Genomic DNA, 23886 nt, shown 5'->3' with positions numbered 1-23886 from the left:
TTCCTGGTGGTCGTGGACGCCTATTCCAAGTGGATTGACGTAGCTCAGCTATCCACGACCACCACACACTAGCAATCACCAACGTGTTGACACGCCTGTTAGATTACTGCACGGGCTACCCGACTCCATCGTCTCCGATAATGGCCCACAGTTCGCATCGACTGAGTTCAGCCGCTTCGCTGCCAACCTGGGTATCCGCCACATTTTCACAGCCCCATTTCATCCTGCCAGTAACGGGCTGGCTGAAAGGGCCGTCAGGACCACTAAAGAAGCCCTGGCAAGGTTCAACAAAGATGACTGGCACCACAAACTCTCGCGGTTCCTGATGAGCCAGCACTCAACTCCTTGTTCAGTCACCAATAAGTCCCCAGCTGAGCTCCTGATGGGCAGGCGCCTGAGGACTGTATTGGACAGACTACACCCACAATACTGCCCTGACTCTCCCCTCGCTTCCTCATCGGGGGTTAGACATTTTATCTTACAGGAACCAGTTTTCGCGAGGAACTTCGCTGGAGACCCCCTGTGGATCCCGGGCGAGATCGTAGCCATCACTGGGCCCCGGTCGTATCGGGTCAGACTGGAGGATGGCCGCGTCTGGAGAAGGCACATAGACCAACTGCGCAGACGCCGCAGCACCATCGCCAGCAGGGACCCAGAGGCACTAGACGAGGGGAGGCTTCATCCTCAGCCTCACATCCACATCACGCCCGGCGATCAGTTCACACCTACAACCGGTTCCGAAAGCCCGAACTCAGACAGCGGCGCCCAGACAGTTGACCAGCCCGATCCAGCCTTCGAGAGCACATCCCCAGTGAGCAACCCTACGAGCCCAGGGCAGGCCCAAACTGAGGGGCACACTGGTGACACTTTGCCGACTCTGCCTGCCCAGGCAGACCCCGGACGGACAGACAATGTTCCAGAACTACGCCGTTCCGGGCGCCAACATAAGCCTCCTGCCTACCTCAAAGACTATGCATGTTCACAGCTGGGGGGAAGGGGTGTTATGTCCTGAGAACTCTAGGAGTTCTCACTCAGGTCCACTCACTTTGAGTGGGCGTTCTTCCCCCTTTCCTCATTGGTTGGTTCTCCCCAGCAGCCAGCTATAAAAGCAGGCTGCGGGGTCCAACCAGTTGCTGATTGCTGCGAGCCAGTTCCAGGCGTGGCAAGCACGGTCAGCCCTTTATTGCTATAATAAAGTATTGTTGCACTCATGCTCTGGTTCAGCCTCTCATTGCTCAAACTTAACATTGGTGACCCCTGCTTTAGCCCACAATCTATTCAATGCCTTGTCCCTGCGGCATTCATCCCGCTCAGCTGCCTTGGAGCTTTTTTGAGCCCCCACAGCTCTATCCCTTGGCTTGGGGCTTTCAGAGGGGGCTGAAAAATTTGGGGCTGCAGGGCTGAGAGAGCGTGATGGCCTGCGAGCCATTTTCTGCTCTCCTGCTTGTGCAGCCAGTGTTTTGAGTGGAATCCGTCATTATAAACTGTCCCCGGTGCTCAAACTTTCCCAGGAATTACTGCCCTGTGGCTACAAGGGCACAGAACAACCCCCAGACCAGTGACAATGGAGACGATCCGAAGCTGTTATTAATCGCAATCTCTTGCTACAGCTGGTCTTTGGCCCTATTTAAAGTGCTGCCGCGGTAATTTCAGGTTTCTGAGGCAGCCGTTTGAAGCTGCCAAAGCCCTCCCAAGCTAAACACTGGAATGGTGCGGAGGTTACTCTGACACACCACCGTGAAATACCTTTAGCCACGATGCAGATCAGCCCTCAGCTGATCGATCCCTGGATGGTCTGGGCTGAAGCCCTGACTGATCGTTCCTTTTTGACAGCCGCGTAAGTAGTAGACTGGTTCGGCTGCCAATGGAATAGCTTTCAGGATTGGTTTTAGACCTAATTTTCAATGAATTTGAAGTTTTTTTGGCGCAATCAAATACACATCATCCAGCTAGCTTGACTGAGTCAATTTCTGGGGCACCCTTAGCAACAGGGGAGTGTTCTCAAAGATCGGACAGACTCAGTCCAATCACCAAGCAGTGACTAACAATCCAATCCTGGATGCTATCTCCACCACAATGGAGAATGTGTGGGTGCATGTATTAAAAAAAAGAGGAAATAATAAAAGAAACTATGAAAGGCAAAGATGAATAATGAGACAGACTGCACCCAAGCCTTGTCTGTACTATTGTCTTTAGTAGTAAACATATATAATAATTATTGTAAAACACAGTTATATCTTGTGGGCTATAAACACTTTTATTTTCTATTCCTGAAGTTATTTACGCTTTCTGCATGATATTGTGTGTTAATTTAATCTTTTTGGTTTGCCATGAAATAAAAAGTAAATAGATTGAGTATGTTTTTGTGATATTTCCCATAAAGGCCCAAGCTCTCCTGCTTTTCCTCACTCCTAATCTTGGGAATTCCAGCTTCCATAGAATTAAAATCTGTGCATCCTCCTTAAACACAAAAATGTAATTGTTAACTGTTGAGTTTCTGTCCCCATTCCTCTTTATCTTCTAGAGAATGATATAAAGCTGACGAGAAGTTACTATTTTATATCCTGGTATTCTCAGGGACACTTTAGAACACTTTTCTTAAAGAAAAATATTATATGAATTAAATATTTATGTAATAGAAAGGTACTGATCAGATAGATGTGTGTGTGTGTGAGAGAGAGAGAGAGAGAAAGAGAGAGAGAGAAATCTATTTTCATTTCAAAATGTTTTGCAAGACTTGTTTGGAATAGATGAATGTGATCTAAGAAATTATTGATTCTTGCAACAAACAAAACAGGAATATTTTATTAACCTGTCTTATGAAGGAACTCCTTTTCGGATGCCCACTTGGCATCTCCACTAGATCCCAGTTGAATATAAACTTACTCTTTCTGGTGCATTCAATATGTTCTTTTGCAACTCTGTCAAGGATCTTTTACTGATATTAAAGTTGTTGCCTTATTATGTCTTTCATCACTCATCCTTACTTCTCTACCCTGGCTTCCTGACACAGTCTTCATCAGGACCAAATTTATTTAGATTTCTTTACCTCCTTATTTCTCAACAACATTCATTTTGTTCTTGTTATTCTGTAGGAGCTCAGTTATCACCATCTTTTTTTGTTGTTACTCTTAATCTTATTTTTCTGACTTCAGCCCCTTGAAGTCCATATGCCTAAAATAAGTCAAGACACTATATTGCTATAAATAAGATGGAACAGATGTAGACATGATACATTAAAAATATGCTGTTCCACACTGACTCAGGATCAGAGAGGGCAATGAAAAACAGCATAATGAAAAAAGAAAATAATTTCGTTTTCTTTCTGGCCATAGAAATCAGAAGGTGCACAATACTACTTCAAATCTCAATTCATGAGGAATACATTTATTATAAATAATGCATATAATTTGTTGCTTTCTTAGCAGCAGAGCAATCTGAAAAAAAATAATGTAAGTAGTAGCTCAGAATAGCTCAGCTTCCTACTGAATGTATCTGGTGTAAAAAAAAAACCCTGGCAATTCACAACTGACATAATCTGAATTTATTTTGTGTTCAATAAATCATCCACAAGTACAAGGAGAAAACCATGAAGTAGTCCTCAAAATCTTTGGGGTTAATAGCCAATACTTTTCACAGATGTTCTGCACAACTGCTAAATTATAATTTACTGGATTTGACCATTCAGCCATCTGCCTAACATATTCTGTTATGACAATCAGATGTCAACACTACCGTGGAATAAAATTATAATGTTATTAATTACCCTTTAATTAGTTGACACATGCAGTATTTTAGCTATAATTGGACTGCGATGCAATCCTTACAAGGATGGAATGTGATTATGATTTTGCCTGTCATGAATACCAATTATGCCTTTGACAAAGCAATCTTATTATGAAGATGTACTGAATAGTTTTGACTCCTCTTTTCCTAAAATAATAATTAAAGCCGGGGATATATGGTATACAAAAATGCAGCTACACATCACCTATGTTCAACATTTCCATATTTCATTAATGACCCATTCAGATTTTGCCTGAATTACTGAGGCACCTCACTGACATACATTACTATTACATAGCTTCTTTATGCAACATATTAAATTCTTCTTTCAAAACCACATTAATTTCAATGAACTGGTCTTCAGAACTATTGTTTGTACTGGGTAACAAAGGAGATGCCCTAGAAAAAAGGATATTTGCTGGTTAATGTTTTTAAGATTAGTTTTTTGTTTATCATTTTATATAATAAAATCTATAAAAGACCCTTATTTACTCAGAAGGCCAGGGTGCCGGGCTGTAGTTGGCACAATTATTGTCAGAACCTGAAATTATGAGCGTAGTCTAGAAATGTAGTAGCTATCAGAACAAATGCTATTAGGTGACACAAAGTTCCCACTTCTTTCTTCTGCAAGCTTAACATTGGACACTAAGGAGCATTGAGATCTGGCATACAAAAGCATCTAGTCTTAACTTCCTATTGTCCAGTTTTTGCCTGGACTTTTGGCAACTCAGATCCAATCCCGATCTCTTCTTTTCATCTGTTCTCTTCTTTTGGTACAACAAATCTTTGATGTGGCAAATTCACAGGAAAAGACATACTGTAAGATATCTCTTTACTATAGCCATGTCTTTGTTGCTGTCTCAGCAAATGTGAGGTACCTCACATTTCCACAAGCTTGGTCTTCAGGAACTAGTACTGCCAGATCATCTCCAAACAAAACAAAAAGTGTCGGTCATTATTCTGAAATCTCTGTACAGGTTAGGTCTGGGCTATTTTAAAGAATATCTCTTTCTTATGAACAGTCATACTTATTGAAATTATCTGAGGAATTTTGCTTACAGTTAGGTAAGATCAGCTTCTGGTGATTTGTGACTGAGGTTTCTTGGTTGCTGCTCCAACTTTCTGGAATCCACTATCCATGCCCTGAACAACCAAGGAGCTAACATCTTTGTCAGCTTTCTAAAAGATCTTTCAAATATATTTTAGATCTGTTGGTTTAATAGTTGAATTTATCTATTTAACTTTTAATTTACTTATTTCTTTGGTTTTACATGCTCTTAACTAGCTGACATTGTGTTTGTTGAAAATGTACCAAGTAAGTAAATAAATACATTCTCAAAATCAGTTGCATGGCTTTTTCCTTTTGCTATTTTTAATCATTATTTTTCTAATGATTATTTATTTTATTTTGGACAACTCAAGACACTTTCCCTTGCCTATAGCCCCATGGCTTACAGAATTAGATACAGCTTCCAGAAATCTTCAAAACGAGAGCTAAATCAACAAGTATGCAAGGTTGCTGCTGAATTCCAACTGGGTATCACCAACAATATTAATATTAAAAGGCTTAATCATCCAGGTGGGGCTGAGAAGGGAGAGAGTATAGCATCAGAACAGCCTATTATTGACAAAATTTGTTTTACTTAGTTAAAACCAATATGTGATACTATTATAAAACAAATCAAGAATAAATAATTTAGAAAGGAGTTATTTAATTCTTGGCCTACTGCAGTATATGCAAATGTTTCATTTTGTAAATAGCTATTATCAATGTTCTGTAAAGTCATATTTACAGTTCATATTTTATTTATTTAGAAAATGTATATGCTGCCCAGTGCCAGTATTAGTACTGTGGTAAGAAGGCTGCTAAGAATAGTCTACTAAATATAATCTGTATATTGATGGCAGGCTGTTTCGAATTCACCTTCTCAATAGTATAATATAGATCTTTGGGTTATTATTAGATATTAGTATTAGATTTTTATATACTGTAATTATATAATAATACAGGGAGCAAGATGAAACCTGCCCCAGAACAATTCAATTGCAGAATACCTTATGCTACCAGACTTGAAATTCTAGACCTAGAAAATCTAGAACTACAACGCCTTTGGTCTGATCTAAGTATAGTACATAAAATTATACATTGTAATGTCCTACCTGTCAATGAATACTTCAACTTCAACCATAACAATACAAGAGTACACAAAACTCAAGGTAAACCTCAAGGTGATTGCAGGAAATATGACTCCAGCAACAGAGTGGTCAATGTCTGGAATACTCTACCTGACTCTGTGGTTTCTTCCCCAAACCCCAAAAACTTTAACCTTAGGCTATCTACTATTGACCTCACCCCTTTCCTAAAAGGTCTTTAGGGGGCATGCATAAGTCCATCAACGTGCCTACCATCCCTGTCCTATTGTTTCTTTTTTTTCTTATTCGTATCCATTTCATGTATTCATAACTATGTTTATACTTACACCTGTTATCTTATAATTGCTTGACAAAATAAAATAAGTAAAATAAATAAAATAAATAAATAAATTCCTGAGATGCTGAAGTTCAGTCTTCCAATATAATTTGATAATGTTCAGAGAGATAGGAGTATGGTGAGTGCTGCTTTCAGTGTCTGAAAAACTTCACAGTTCTACAGAAGCATCAAAAAGATTATACTCCCTCTTTTCAGATACAGAACACCCATCCGGACAGCTAGGGTTATCCTTCAAAAATCAAGATTAAAATGATTGGAAAGAATCTAGATAATCTGTTTCCTTCAAGTTGTTAAACCTGTAGCAATAGTGATATCTATTCAATTTAACCAAATATGAAATATAGGTTGTCTACAAGTAGTTATCAAATTGACTAGGTACAATTTCTTTAGACCTTTACCTATTACTTCCTTTAAAGTACTAGGAAACCCTATCTGCTAAAGAGTAGATGCTGAAGCATCTCAGAAATCATTGCCAAATTTCAAAAGCAAGAGGTTTTGAGAAGCTTGAGAAATCATTTGATCTATTGATAGACCCTATGTTTTTTTAAAATGCCTTGTTGAATCCTGATGACTGCCTGGACTAGTCCCTGGGGTTTTTTGGCAAGTTTTTGGAAGAGCTTTGACTTGACCTACTTCCTGGGTCCATGAGAGAGTAAGAGGCTCAAGGTTACCGAGCTGGCTTGGTGCCTAAGGTGAGACGGGAAGTCTCAGTCTCCTAATGTTTGCCCTGGTTCCTTAACAACTATGCCAAATTGGCTGTCACAATATGAGGATATAATATTTTGAGTACCTCCTCCAGCTGAAGTTTCAGGTAGACCTGTCATCAGTGCTGTGCGGTGGCAAAATTACTTTAAGAGTAAGACTATTATGTATAGGGCATGATTACATGAAATACAGAAGTCATCAAAGATATCAACATTTTAGTATTGTTAAATCTATTTTCCAGACTGAGATATACGTTTGTCAATTTCTGAGGTAGTGAATTATGTTCATTTCATAGAAACAAAAGGTTTATTTTTCAGCAAATATTCATGGATTGCATCCTTAGTAATTAAGACTGTCACAGCAGAGAAACCCAAATAAGAAAACATAAACCAATAAATGGGCCATCTGAACTCCCCGAATTCTAAGCCAGGAGCTTGTCCAGGTCTTCAATGCTTTATAACAAGTCATTAGCGTCAGGGCCAATCTGATCCTGGAACATGATGTTCCAAAGGGTAGGCACTGCAACTGTGAAGAGGCATACTTCCAATGTTACAAAAGATTATTTATTGAGGGGACCTGCAACATTCCCCTTTGGTCAGATTTAGTGAGTTGGGTAGAAATCATTGGAGAAAGATATTTCCACAAATAATCCAGATTCTATGCCATAAACATCAGTATAAGTGACAATTGGCATCTTGAATTCCACACGAAAGTACATTGACAGCTGGTGTAGTTAATAGAGCAGAGGCGTAATGTGTGTACTAAGGTGTGCCTGTCACTGACTGTGCCTGTGCATTCTGCCCCAGCTTCAGCTTTTGGAAGGGGAGCTCCAGGTAGCATGCATAGTAGTAATTCACTCTAGAAATAGCTAAGATATGAATGACCATGAATGAATGATCAGTCAAGGAAGGAGAAAATTCACCATCACCAGGATTCAGTCACACAGTTGTCTTCTAAGAAACCCTAGTTAACTAGGAGGGACATGTGATCAAAACACAAATGTCCAAATTAAAAATTCAAAGCACCCAATTCACTTTATCAGGACCAACAGAATCAAGCCCATCCCATGATACTTCCTAATAGATTAGATTTAAGCAAAATGATAAAATAAAAGGATCTATTAGATGGCCAAGGGAGACTAAATTCAAACCAAAAATTAAAAGAACAAGGAATTACAATTGATTGGTGGCCATATCTTCAAATTCAAAACAGATACAAAACAGATTCAGAAGAATTTGAGTTTGGTATGGGACAAAATCAATTGGATAAGATATTAATTGGACCAGAGCAAAAATTTATATCCAAAGCTTATAGATACTTGCTAGATTTTAGAATGGAAGAAGAAAGAGTAAAAAATACAATGATAGCATGGGCATGGAATTTCGGTTATAATATAAATTCAGATGAGTGGGAAAATTATGGAGTATAAATTATAAATTAACAATGGCCGCAACATATCAGGAAAATTTATATAAAATGTTCTATCAGTGGCACTTAGCCCCAACAAGATTTGCCAAGATATATCAGAATGCCAATCCAAAATGTTGGAAATGCCAACAAGTTGATGGTGCCTTATATCATATGTGGTGGCTATGCCCTCAGGCCAGGATCTATTGGAGTAAAATTAGGAATTAGACACAAGAAATTATTGGATGCCAAATTGAATTCAAACTGGAAATCTATTTACTTGGATTATTCAAAAACAATACCCGAAGAAGAAAAATATTTAATTTTACACATATTGACAGCGGCCAGAATAGCTTATGCGCACATGTGGAAAGAGCAGAGGATTCCAACTGAAGAGTTAATTATACAAAAATAGCAAACTGTGCTAAAATGGACATGCTCACACTTAAAATGAGAGAGAAAGAAGAATCAGAATACTACTTGATTTGGCATAGATGGTACATATGGCTAGAAAAAGAGAGATAAGAATTAGAAAAGATGATTAAGAATTCTCAAGAAAGTGATATACAAGATATAATAGGATAGACAGAAGGATCAAAGATGTATAATAATAAGTGTAATATATGTATTAAGGATAGGTATGAATAGATGTTAAACGAATAAGACAATATTAAAGATGTATAATAATAACTGTGATATAAAGGCAATATGTATTGATGATTAATGATAAAAAAGATAATATAGATTAAGATAGGTACGAATAAATGTTAAAGTATAAGTAATATTATATGTGGATGTCAATACTGTTGAAAAAGTAACTAAGATTTGTACTGGTGGAAAATAATAAAAATTTATTGGGAAAAAAAAAAGAATCAAGCCCATTCCAAATAATCAGGCCAAATAGCATTTCAATCATCTCCATGGGATTTGCCTCAAGGGCAGAATCCCTCTAAGTAAATGCAAGTGACTGTCTGCCAAATGTGTTGAATATTCCTCACATTGGCCTTGAAGAAAGACCTCCAAATTAAGCCTCCCTCCATGTAGCCATTTTATTGTTAAGGAAAGCTGAATATCAGTGAAGTGCGGGTCCAACCCAGGGGTGGGATACGACAGGGTCAACTGCCGGTTCGGGCTTTACGAGCTTCCCTGCAGGCTGCGAGCCGCACACCTGTAAATTGTCATCAGCAGCTGCCTGCAGAGAAGCAGTCTTTGAAACAGCTCTCTTTTCTTGCTTTTCTAACTGCAGCTGTGTCTCGTTGGGCAGCTGAAGTTGAAAAATCAGGAAATAAAGATCAGGTAAGAGCCCGGGTGGGTGGGCAGGCAAAAACATCAGCAGACATAGAACCGGTTCTATGTCTGCTGCTCTTCAGAGCTACCGGTTCTACAGAGGTGGACAGAACCGGTAGAAACCCATCCATGGCCAACCCATGTGAACTGAATAACAGAATAACAGAGTTGAAAGGGAGCTTAGAGGTCTTCTAGTCCAACTCTCTGCTCAAGCAGGAAACCCTATATACCATTTCAGACAAATGGTTGTTCCATCTCTTCTTAAAAACCTCCAGTGTCGAAGTACCCACAACTTCTGGAGGCAAATTGTTCCACTTTATTTATTTCTCCTTAGTTCTAGATTAGTTCTCTCCTTTATTATTTTCCATCCACTGCTTCTTGTCCTGCCTTCAAGTGTTTTGGAGAATAGATTGATTCCCTCTTCTTTGTGGCAGTCTCTCAAATATTGGAACTCTGCTATCATGTCACCTCTAGTCTTTCATTAAAGTAGACATGCCCAATTCCTGTTCTTTGGATGTTTCAGCCCCTAATAATCTTTGTTGCTGTTCTCTGCACTTTCTAGAGTCTCAACATTGTATTTATATCATGGCAACTGAAACTGGGTGCAATGTTCCAAATGTGGTCTTAGCAAGGCAATATTCCAAGTGGTATTAATACTTCATGTGATCTTGATTCTATCCCTTTGTCAATGCAGCCTAGGACTGCGTTGGCTTTTTTGGCAACTGCAGCACACTGTTTACTCATATTTGTCCACTAAGACTCCCAAGATCCCTCTCATTGTTATCCCTACAGTTTCTTTCTCCTTTTTCCAAATCGAGTATCATCATGAGGCCAATCTAGTTATTTTTGCACTTACATCACCAGAAACAGTTCCATAAGCACTGCTTTTTAGCAAATAACAAACACACAATTTGCTACCCTTTTAGATTAGCCAAGGGCAGCTTCTAGAAGCATCCTCAGCTCTTAAAAATTTTGGGTACCCAATACTGAGTCAGTTTTATCTGCTGAGTTTTTATCTAGATGTGTTTGTTATGCAGCTGTCCTTAAGTTAGTTGTAATGGAGTCATCACTTGTCCTCCATAGATAGAAGGATAGATGGATGTCTTCAAACTGATCACAGAAATGCAGCAAAGAGAACTGGAGGAAGAGCAAGTTACTTGCCTCCATCCCCTCCTGAAAATGCCGTGGAAACATTTCTAAGGAACAAAAAGATCAGCACAGCTTCCCAACAATTATTATCTCTCAAGTGTATACAATTTAGATTTGTGTGATGCACCTGCTTCTGTAGGAGATGACAGAGTCACCAGCTAAAAACGATTCAAAACCCTTACAAAATAAATTACATACTATAGCAGTTTTCTTCAAGCAAAGCTTGTTGAAAGCTAAACACAAGATATGAAAGAATCCCCACCAAAATAGAACTTTCTCCTCTCCTTCAGAAAACCTCTTCCTCAGGAAAGCTTAAGAAATATTATTCTCCCACTCCAGCAATACAGTATCAACTATGATGTTTTGTAAGCATCAGATCATTTTTGGCCTCTTAGATCACGAATTTCCCATTAATTAATATTCATATATCTTACACTTCATGTATATGAAATGTATTAATATTCATTAAGCTCCATCTGGCATATGTAGGCACTAATACCACTAAGTTCCCACTGAAACACAGCAGCATTGTGCCTTTTGCCTAAGTCTGATTTAAGTTTCACTTTTGGATTATTCCAGACATGCTTTGTTAAATTGACCTTCATCCTACAAATCTGTATGTAGTTGAGCTCTTGGGGGGGTGGGGGGGGTGGGGGGTCAGACAGATGTAAAAGCTGAATCCTGATTATTGAACAAGTATCTTTTTTACCTTCAAAATGTAAACATTTGAGAAAGCTTTGTGAGTACAGCTTGGGAAATAAGGTCCGGCAATTTGAAGTAACATAAATTCCTTGATTTGCCAAAAATTATGATATATTAGATCAGGTTAGCCAGAAACCCTACATAGGGATAACTATTGGTCTGTTTTGCATTAGTTAATACCTATTAATATATTAAATCTCCAACCTTTTTTTGGTTGCTGTGTTAGCCTGCCAATGGGAAATGTAATATCTATGAAAAAAGACAGAAGGGATTAAAAAATAACTTGGACACATTATTAGGACTATTCTGGAAGGGCTATCATCCTAGCTCCCAGCTCAATTACTGTTCTGCTATATCCCAACCCAGGCTGGGCACAGATTATTAGCTTTCTTCACTTGTTTATCTGCAGCCATTCTGAAACTAAACTCAGGCAGAAGCAGCAGCTGCTGCCATTGACCCCCCCAAGAGGATCTAAAACAGAAGCAATTGTTGCTAGGACTGATTTCAAATAATTCACTATCTGTTCAGACTCTTTGATTCCTCCCAGAAAAGACAGAAGGACACCAATTGCTACTGCGGTTGATGAGGAAAGAGAGTGCCTGATTCACATTTTGAAACATTCAATCTAACAGGCAATGTACCAACAACTAACAGCAATGTGATCAAAGACATGCTTTGAAATTTACTTTATTCACAGCAAATTGATTTTATCACCCTGCAGTAGAGCTCAGACTTCTTTTTTCATTAGATCTATAGAGTCAAGATATTGGGATTCTGGGAAAAAATCAGCATGCTCTTACATCAATGATGGTCCCTATTTGTAAGAAATGTAGAGAGAAAAGACCAATGCCACCCATGTTCTCCATTAAAAGAATGTGGGTATACCATGTTTCAGTTTAAATAGCAATTAATGAATTATCCTAGATCTTTATATATAAATTAATATATATATAAACCACAGCCTTTTTAATGTTAGATTTCATTATAGGACAGTCTTTTGCAATATATATATATACATATATATAGATAGATAGATTGTGTGTGTGTATTATATTACGGTATATTGCATTGTATTCTATTCTATTTTTACATTACATTATTACATTATAATATATATATATATATATATAGTATTCATCTTTGTTCAGCTATTTTCCCACGTCATTATAGTTGTGCATTTAAAGTTGTAGCAACATTTCAGCAGAATCTCATCTGCCATCATCAGACTTCTGTATTGTGAGTCAGAAACGGCTGTGAAAATCTGACTCACAGATGAACACAATACAGAAGCATGATGATGGCAGATGAGATTCTGCCGAAACGCTTGCTACAACTTTAAAAGCACAACTACAATGACATGGGAAAATACCCGAACAAAGCTGAATACCATACATGTATAGTACCATATATAAAACTTTATATATATATATATATATATATCTTTGGTTGTTCGGGTTTTCTCCCGCGTAAGATTCGAAGTATCTAGGCAACGCGTTTAGATGAAGTCTCATTCATCATCTTCAGGCTTCTGTCTCCGGCTCTGTGCTTTTCAGAGTAATGTGAGATTGCAGCTGCTTCCTCCTTTTAACTGCCAGTGGGGGTGGGACTTGATTGGGTGGGGGCTTGGCTGTGTTCTGATTGGGTGGGGGTGTGTTCTCATTGGTAGGGGTTTGGTTGTGTTCTGATTGGTTGGGGGTTAGCCGTGTTCTGATTGGTTGGAGGCGTGTTCTGTTCAGGTGGGGGCTTGGCTGTGCTCCGGTTAGTCTTAGTTGCTGGGGGATTTGAGCTGGTGAGTTGTGATCTTGCTGTTTGGCTTCTAGTTCGTGGTCCTGTTGCATCTTCATAGTGGGTGTCGGTTTGCTTCATGTATGGCTCGGAGGGGTTTGAAGTGGGTAGTGATGCAGCTGTAGTGCAGCTTCTGGTCCATGGTCGTGTCTCATCTTCTGAGTGGGTGAGAGTCTGTTTTCTACATGGAAGTGTGGTGGTGGCATCTTGTGTGGCTCTCATGGGTGTGGGTCTGGTGTCCTTCTTCATGTTAGGTACTGCCTGTTCATGAGGGCGGGTTTCCAAATGGCTGGAAGGCGGGAAGTGTCATCTCGTTTGTTCATGCTGTGTGGGCGTTTTTCTATCTCTATGGCTTCTCTGATTATTCTGCTGTTGAAGTGTTCGGTTTGGCGATAGTTCTGGTGTTTTTAAAATCAATTTCATGTCCTGTGGCTTTGAGGTGTTGGACCAGGGAAGAGGTCGTTTCTTCTTTTTGATTGAGTTCTTATGTTCTTCAATGCGTGCATTTATTCTTCTGTTAGTTTGTCCAATGTATGTGGTAGGGCAGGCAGTGCAGGGGATTTCGTATACTCCTTGGTTTTCTAATTCGATTTTGTCTTTGGGGTTTCTTAGGATGGTGGATATTTTTCTGTTTGTGCAGAATGCTGTTTTGATGTTGTGTTTTTGGAGGATCTTGCTGATTTTGTCTGTAGTGCCTTTTATATATGGGAGGAGGGCTTTGCCGTTTTCTTGTTCTCTGTCTTGGATTTTGGTTGGGGTTTCTTTTTGGATTAGGTGGGTAATCTTCTTTCTTTGGAATCCATTGGCTGTAAGTACGTTGGTGAGAGTGTGTAGTTCGGTTTTTGGTGTTGTTCATCGGCTAAGCATTTTGTTCTGGAGATGAGTGTCTTGGCTACGGAATTGATCTGTGCTGGGTGGTGGTGTGAGAGTGCATGTAGATAGCGGTTAGTGTGTGTTTTCTTCTGGTAGATGGTGTGTCCTAGGGAGCCATTGGATCTTTTGTATACCAAGACATCTAGGAAGGAAGTTGGTTGTTGGCTTCTGTTTCCATGGTGAATTGTATTTTGGGGTGTAGGCTGTTGAGGTGTGTGAGGAAGTTGTTCAGTTTTTCTTTCCCATGTGGCCAGATTATGAAGGTGTCATCTACGTATCTGAGCCAGAGTTTGGGTTTGTGGTCGTATTTTTCTAGAGCTTGTGTTTCAAAGTGTTCCATGTAGAGGTTAGCGATGACAGGTGAGAGGGGTGATCCCATGGGTGCTCCTTCTATTTGTTTGTATTTTTGTCCATTGTAGGTGAAGTATGTATTGGATAGGCAGTGGTTGGTTAGATCTAGGATGTGCTTGGGGGTTGTATTTGTTTTGGATGGCTGTCAAGGCTTCTTTTATTGGCACTTGGGTGAAGAGGGATATGACATCGAAGCTTACTAGTAGGTCGCTAGGTTGTAAGTTTTGTTTCTTTATGATCTCGATGAACTGGAATGAGTTTCTTACGTGTGAGTTGATGGATTCTGCATAAGGTTGTAGTTGTTTGGCGAGAAATTTGGCTAGGTTTTGTAGAGGTGAGCCTATGGAGCTGACAGAATCCATCAACTCACACGTAAGAAACTCATTCCAGTTCATCGAGATCATAAAGAAACAAAACTTACAACCTAGCGACCTACTAGTAAGCTTCGATGTCATATCCCTCTTCACCCAAGTGCCAATAAAAGAAGCCTTGACAGCCATCCAAAACAAATACAACCCCCCCCAAGCACATCCTAGATCTAACCAACCACTGCCTATCCAATACATACTTCACCTACAATGGACAAAAATACAAACAAATAGAAGGAGCACCCATGGGATCACCCCTCTCACCTGTCATCGCTAACCTCTACATGGAACACTTTGAAACACAAGCTCTAGAAAAATACGACCACAAACCCAAACTCTGGCTCAGATACGTAGATGACACCTTCATAATCTGGCCACATGGGAAAGAAAAACTGAACAACTTCCTCACACACCTCAACAGCCTACACCCCAAAATACAATTCACCATGGAAACAGAAGCCAACAACCAACTTCCTTCCTAGATGTCTTGGTATACAAAAGATCCAATGGCTCCCTAGGACACACCATCTACCAGAAGAAAACACACACTAACCGCTATCTACATGCACTCTCACACCACCACCCAGCACAGATCAATTCCGTAGCCAAGACACTCATCTCCAGAACAAAATGCTTAGCCGATGAACAACACCAAAAAACCGAACTACACACTCTCACCAACGTACTTACAGCCAATGGATTCCAAAGAAAGAAGATTACCCACCTAATCCAAAAAGAAACCCCAACCAAAATCCAAGACAGAGAACAAGAAAACGGCAAAGCCCTCCTCCCATATATAAAAGGCACTACAGACAAAATCAGCAAGATCCTCCAAAAACACAACATCAAAACAGCATTCTGCACAAACAGAAAATATCCACCATCCTAAGAAACCCCAAAGACAAAATCGAATTAGAAAACCAAGGAGTATACGAAATCCCCTGCACTGCCTGCCCTACCACATACATTGGACAAACTAACAGAAGAATAAATGCACGCATTGAAGAACATAAGAACTCAATCAAAAAGAAGAAACGACCTCTTCCCTGGTCCAACACCTCAAAGCCACAGGACATGAAATTGATTTTAAAAACACCAGAACTATCGCCAAAACCGAACACTTCAACAGCAGAATAATCAGAGAAGCCATAGAGATAGAAAAACGCCCACACAGCATGAACAAACGAGATGACACTTCCCGCCTTCCAGCCATTTGGAAACCCGCCTCATGAACAGACGAGTACCTAACATGAAGAAGGACACCAGACCCACACCCATGAGAGCCACACAAGATGCCACCACCACACTTCCATGTAGAAAACAGACTCTCACCCACTCAGAAGATGAGACACGACCATGGACCAGAAGCTGCACTACAGCTGCATCACTACCCACTTCAAACCCTCCGAGCCATACATGAAGCAAACCGACACCCACTATGAAGATGCAACAGGACCACGAACTAGAAGCCAAACAGCAAGATCACAACTCACCAGCTCAAATCCCCAGCAACTAAGACTAACCGGAGCACAGCCAAGCCCCCACCTGAACAGAACACGCCCAACCAATCAGAACACGGCTAACCCCCAACCAATCAGAACACAACCAAACCCCTACCAATGAGAACACACCCCACCCAATCAGAACACAGCCAAGCCCCCACCCAATCAAGTCCCACCCCACTGGCAGTTAAAGGAGGAAGCAGCTGCAATCTCACATTACTCTGAAAAGCACAGAGCCGAGACAGAAGCCTGAAGATGATGAATGAGACTTCATCGAAACGTTGCCTAGATACTTCAATCTTACGCGGGAGAAAACCCAACAACCAAAGATCCACATATAAATACCCAGAACCTCAGAAAAAAATATATATATATATATATATATATATATATATATATATATATATATATATATATATATATATATACATACACACACACACACACACACACACACACACACACACACATATATATATATGGATCTTTGGTTATTCGGGTTTTCTCCCGCGTAAAATTGGAAGTATCTAGGCAACGTTTAGATGAAGTCTCATTCATCATCTTCAGGCTTGAGTCTTCAGCTCTGTGCTTCTCAGAGTAATGTGAGCTTGCAGCTGCTTCTTCCTTTAACTGCTAGTGGGGTGTGACTTGATTGGGTGGGGGCTTGGCTGTGTTTTGTTTGGGTGGGGTGTGTCTCATTGGTTGGGGCCTGGTTCACTAGGCTCCAATGGCTCACTAGGACACACCATCTACCAGAAGAAAACACATACAAACCATTATCTACACGCACTCTCACACCACCACCCAGCACAGATCAATTCCGTAGCTGAGACACTCATCTCCAGAACAAAATGCTTAGCCGACGAACAACACCTAAAACCGAACTACACACTCTCACTAACGTACTAACAGCCAATGGATTCCAAAGAAAGAAGATTACCCACCTAATCCAAAAAGAAACCCCAACCAAAATCCAAGACAGAGAACAAGAGAACGGCAAAGTCCTCCTCCCATATATAAAGGGCACTACAGACAAAATCAGCAAGATCCTCCAAAAACACAACATTAAAACAGCATTCTGCACAAACAGAAAAATATCCACCATCCTAAGAAACCCTAAAGACAAAATCGAGTTAGAAAACCAAGGAGTATACGAAATCCCTTGCACCGCCTGCCCCACCACATACATCGGACAAACTAACAGAAGAATAAGTGCACGCATTGAAGAACATAAGAACTCAATCAAAAAAGAAGAACCGACCTCTTCCCTGGTCCAACACCTCAAAGCCACAGGACATGAAATTGATTTTAAAAACACCAGAACTATCGCCAAAACCGAACACTTCAACAGCAGAATAATCAGAGAAGCCATAGAGATAGAAAAAACGCCCACACAGCATGAACAAACGAGATGACACTTCCCGCCTTCCAGCCATTTGGAAACCCGCCCTCATGAACAGACGAGTACCTAACATGAAGAAGGACACCAGACCCACACCCATGAGAGCCACACAAGATGCCACCACCACACTTCCATGTAGAAAACAGACTCTCACCCACTCAGAAGATGAGACACGACCATGGACCAGAAGCTGCACTACAGCTGCATCACTACCCACTTCAAACCCCTCCGAGCCATACATGAAGCAAACCGACACCCACTATGAAGATGCAACAGGACCACGAACTAGAAGCCAAACAGCAAGATCACAACTCACCAGCTCAAATCCCCAGCAACTAAGACTAACCGGAGCACAGCCAAGCCCCCACCTGAACAGAACACGCCTCAACCAATCAGAACACGGCTAACCCCCAACCAATCAGAACACAACCAAACCCCCTATCAATGAGAACACACCCCACCAATCAGAACACAGCCAAGCCCCCACCCAATCAAGTCCCACCCCCACTGGCAGTTAAAGGAGGAAGCAGCTGCAATCTCACATTACTCTGAAAAGCACAGAGCCGGAGACAGAAGCCTGAAGATGATGAATGAGACTTCATCGAAACGTTGCCTAGATACTTCGAATCTTACGCGGGAGAAAACCCGAACAACCAAAGATCCACATATAAATACCCTGAGAACCTCAGAAAATATATATATATATATATATATATATATATATATATATATATATATATATATATATATATATATACATACACACACACACACACACACACACACACACACACACATATATATATATGGATCTTTGGTTATTCGGGTTTTCTCCCGCGTAAAATTGGAAGTATCTAGGCAACGTTTAGATGAAGTCTCATTCATCATCTTCAGGCTTGAGTCTTCAGCTCTGTGCTTCTCAGAGTAATGTGAGCTTGCAGCTGCTTCTTCCTTTTAACTGCTAGTGGGGGTGTGACTTGATTGGGTGGGGGCTTGGCTGTGTTTTGTTTGGGTGGGGGTGTGTTCTCATTGGTTGGGGGCCTGGCTCACTAGGCTCCAATGGCTCACTAGGACACACCATCTACCAGAAGAAAACACATACAAACCATTATCTACACGCACTCTCACACCACCACCCAGCACAGATCAATTCCGTAGCTGAGACACTCATCTCCAGAACAAAATGCTTAGCCGACGAACAACACCTAAAAACCGAACTACACACTCTCACTAACGTACTAACAGCCAATGGATTCCAAAGAAAGAAGATTACCCACCTAATCCAAAAAGAAACCCCAACCAAAATCCAAGACAGAGAACAAGAGAACGGCAAAGTCCTCCTCCCATATATAAAGGGCACTACAGACAAAATCAGCAAGATCCTCCAAAAACACAACATTAAAACAGCATTCTGCACAAACAGAAAAATATCCACCATCCTAAGAAACCCTAAAGACAAAATCGAGTTAGAAAACCAAGGAGTATACGAAATCCCTTGCACCGCCTGCCCCACCACATACATCGGACAAACTAACAGAAGAATAAGTGCACGCATTGAAGAACATAAGAACTCAATCAAAAAAGAAGAACCGACCTCTTCCCTGGTCCAACACCTCAAAGCCACAGGACATAAGATTGACTTTAAAAATACCAGAACTATCGCCAAAACCGAACACTTCAACAACAGAATAATCAGAGAAGCCATAGAGATAGAAAAACGCCCACACAGCATGAATAAACGAGATGACACCTCCCGCCTACCAGCTATTTGGAAACCCGCCCTCATGAACAGACGAGTACCTAACATGAAAAATGACACCAGACCCACACCCACGAGGGCCACACAAGATGCTACCACCACACTTCCACGTAGAAAGCAGACTCACACCCACACAGAAGATGAGACATGACCATGGACCAGAAGCCACACTGCAGCTACCTCACTACCCGCTTCAAACCCCTCCGACCCCTACATGAAGTGAACTGACACCCACCATGAAGATGCGGCATGACCACAAATGAGAAGTCAAACAGCAGGATCACAGCTCACCAGCTCAAATCCCCCAGCAACTAAGACTAACCTGAGCACAACCAAGCCCCCACCTGAACAGAACACACCCCCAGCCAATCAGAGCACAGCCAGGCCCCCAACCAATGAGAACACACCCCCACCCAATCAGAACACAGCCAAGCCCCCACCCAATCAAGTCACACCCCCACTAGCAGTTAAAAGGAAGAAGCAGCTGCAAGCTCACATTACTCTGAGAAGCACAGAGCCAAAGACACAAGCCTGAAGGTGATGAATGAGACTTCATCGAAACATTGCCTAGATACTGCCAATTTTATGCAGGAGAAAACCCGAATAACCAAAGGTCCACATACAAATACCCGCGAGAACCTCAGAATATATATATATATGTGTGTGTGTGTGTGTGTGTGTGTGTGTGTATTATATTATGTTATATTGCACTGTATTCTATTCTATTTTTACATTATATTATTACATTATGTTACATTATATTCTCTGTGTGTATATATATATGTGTGTGTATGTGTATATATATGTATGTTGGGCAGGCCATGTTGCAAGGATGCCAGATTATCACATCCCTAAACAACTCCTCTATGGTGAGCTGTCTCAAGGAAAACAATCACAAAGGGGACAAAGGAAGCGATACAAAGACATATTGAAAGCCTCCTTCAAGTCCCTGGACATCGACACCACCTCCTGGGAAACCCTAGCACAAGATCGATCGACATAGGGCACGCTGATCCACCAAGGCTGCCAGACATTTGAAGACAAAAGAACTACTATAACACATAAGAAGTGAGCATTCTGCGAAGCCAGAACTGCAAATCTGTAGCAATGGTGCTTGACATGTGGAAGAACATTCCGTGTCCGTATAGGCCTTACCAGCCACTTGTGGACACACCATGGACAGCCCTCAACCTGTTAGATGTCAAGGTCCTCTTTGAAGACGATGGATGAACATCATCACGTGTGTGTGTGTGTGTGTGTGTGTGTATGTTTTCTTAAGTTTTTGCGGGTACTTACATGTATGATATTCAGCTTTGTTCGGGTCATCATCAGGCTTCTGTAGATGAACACAATACAGAAGCCTGGATGAAATTGGATGAAATCCAGACGAACACAATACAGAAGTCTGATGATGGCAGATGAGATTCTGCCGAAACGTTGCTACAACTTTAAAAGCACAACTATAATGATGTGGGAAAATACCAGAGAGAGAGAGAGAGAGAGAGCAACTCTGACTTCAACGGATAATTAGAACTGCAGAAAAAACAATTGCTACCAATCTACTTTCCATTGAGGACCTGTATACTGAATGAGACAGAAAGAGGGCTGTGAAAGTATCTACAGATCCTTCGCATCCTGAACATAAACTGTTTTAACGTCTACCTTCAAAATGATGCTATAGGGCACTGCACATCAGAACAACTAGACACAAGGACAGCTTTTTCTTCCACGCCATCACTCTGCTAAACAACTAATTCCTACAACATTGTCAAACTGTGTAGAAAGGCAATGTTACCATCATTATTCTCATCTTCCCTATTACCTATCATGTTATCTTCTTATGACTATAACTTTGTTGCTTGTATTTTATTATTTAAATTATTTAATTAGTGTCCTATTATGATTTATGTTGATTGGTTATTTAGTATCCATGACTAACACTAAATGTTGTATCTAATGTTTTATGATTAATATATTTTTACAATGACTATGATAATAATCTATCACTATTGTTGTATGTACACTGAGAGCTTATGCATTGGAGACAAATTCCTTGTGTGTCTAATCACACTTGGCTAATAAAGAATTCTAATTCTGATTCTGATTCTGATTCTAATTCTAATCTATACGCTATGCCTAACATGTTCAAAGTTAAGCTTGGGTATGGCTAAAATGTGATGGTTTCATTCCATTCTTATTTTGTTCTTATCTGCCCTACTGCATGACTATTTAATTTGCCAATCTTAAAGCTCACATGAAGATTCATAAATCTGTGTAGCAGTATTAGTGCACCTTCAAGTCAGTTTTGACTCCTGATGGCTAATGAAGAATCCATGAAATTTCTCAGTAACAATTAGGTTGTAATTTGATATTGTCTTTTCTCAGGGGTGAGACAGTCTGACTGGGCAAATAGCCAATTGACATCTGTACCAGAGGCAGGACTAGAATTCAGGTGTCCCTGAAAACATAGTCTAGCACCTTAATATCTATACCAACCAATTCTCCATAAATTTGTGTACATTTAAATAATTTCAACAAAGAACACATTTTGTGAGCAGTCTTTCCCAGTATATGCATTTTTTGAATTGAGAACTATATGTACAGTTGTATTACAGTTGTATACTATATGTACTTATGTACAGTTATATTATTCATAACGTAAGTGTACATTTAGATGTAAACTTGCTAAAAAAATCTCCCTATGCCAAGCACCAAGACATCTTATGGTATGAACAAAATATTTTGTCTGAACTAGATTAATTCACTCCATGTATTTGGCTTTTTCTAATAAACAGCACATCCATGATGCCTCTCTGGGAATAATAAGCTATCAAAATTAATTACAAAACACAGCTATCAAAATGCAGCATCTCCTTTTTTGTAGTTATTATTATTTTCTGCTTTATCATAAACCTATTTCTTTTGAAAGCAGAAGTTCAGATAAAATGCTTTCATTTGCATCTTTTCTCCTCACGCTTCATATCTCCTCTCATGATCAGGCAGCCCATTGTTTTGGAAAAGTTAGAATATACAGGTCATATTATACATTGCTGCTTCAGGCCAAAATCCATAGGAAAACAATTAAGATATTCCTGAGACAATTTGTGACTTTTCCCTTTTCCAGCATATTGAAAGTTCAACAGCATTCAGAACTAATAATAAATTTTATTTTTAAGCTTAGAAAATAGATATGTGGTTTTGGCACTTCTTAATCCTTAATAGGAATTTTCTGGTTTCCTAGCACTCAGTGATCGTAGAGTGACATCTCTAGATTTTTATTTTTTTTAAAAAAAACCCTGAACTACCAAATTATAAAACTTGGTATATTATAGCAGCAAGGATGGGCTTCTTGCACTTGTACTAAAAGCCAAATTAATTCCTAATATATTTTTTGTCTGCAACTTAAATAATATTAATCTGACTTCCAATACCAGATCTGATTTTTTTAAAAAAATTTAATTAGTTATTTTGTGATCAGATGCAGATAGTTGTGTGCATAGCCATTTTGTTTGGTTCACAAGTATGAGAAATTAGTAAATGATATAGTGCAATATTTTAGATTTTATTCCCTCATATATTTATTTTATTGTTCAAAATATATTTATTTCACTCATATATGATATTTACTTGTTCAAATGTATATCATAATTCAACCACATTATTAGGTGGCTTCCTCAATCTTTCATCCTCAGTTTCACATGTGTTTTTTTAATCATTCTATTAAGTGATTTTTTAAATTATACATATCAAGAAGTATGTTGAAAAATCAATGTAATCAAAATAAAACACAAACTACAGCATAAGGATATGTGATGGGATAAACATGGCACCTTTGTTTTCTAGTGGTTTAATAGCTCTGATGTCAGAAGAAACAAAAACAGCTGCCTGGTTAGGGTTATGTGACATCAAGACATATCAAATGATGATATCAAGGCAGTTGGATTGCAATGTCCCAGCACTCAAAGGATTATCTGTTCTAAATGGGGCTTCTTTCAAAGAATTTAGTAAACTTCTATCATGGAATGCTGTGACATTTCTGGTGAGAACAGGTTGGTGAGAGCACATGAACTGTGCATTTCCAGGCTCAGTTCAAAATCCTGTCTTAAACCTTAAACAGGCCTGGTCCTAAAAGATTTCTAGAATCAGTAGTATCATCAAAGCACTTTTGGAATGCACCTTTTGAGTGAATCAGCTTTTTGTGAATTTGGGAGCAGAAGAAATGCTTTTGAGACTGCCAGAACTGCTGTTATCACTAGGCAGGCAGCTGCCTTAAGTATCAACTTTTGGAGTGTCATAAAAAGGAAGAAAAAAATTGTTGC

At 39.8% G+C, this 23886-nt stretch overlaps 1 protein-coding gene and 1 long non-coding RNA gene across 2 annotated transcripts in view; one reads left to right on the top strand and one right to left on the bottom strand.

The window, feature by feature from the left end:
* The window catches only part of LOC148126317 (uncharacterized), a 120811-nt gene that overhangs the window by 27090 nt on the left and 69835 nt on the right, over positions 1-23886 (top strand). The gene's annotated exons all lie outside the window — the stretch shown is intronic.
* CDH20 (cadherin 20) overlaps positions 1-23886 on the bottom strand; it is a 220843-nt gene that overhangs the window by 190457 nt on the left and 6500 nt on the right. The gene's annotated exons all lie outside the window — the stretch shown is intronic.

Source organism: Pseudonaja textilis, chromosome 3 (genome assembly GCF_049901715.1).
Source record: "Pseudonaja textilis isolate UNSWEBS1 chromosome 3, rPseTex1.2, whole genome shotgun sequence".
NCBI lineage: Eukaryota > Metazoa > Chordata > Lepidosauria > Squamata > Elapidae > Pseudonaja > Pseudonaja textilis.
The sequence above is the reverse complement of the archived record's forward strand: the minus strand, read 5'-3'. Positions and strand labels throughout refer to the sequence as shown.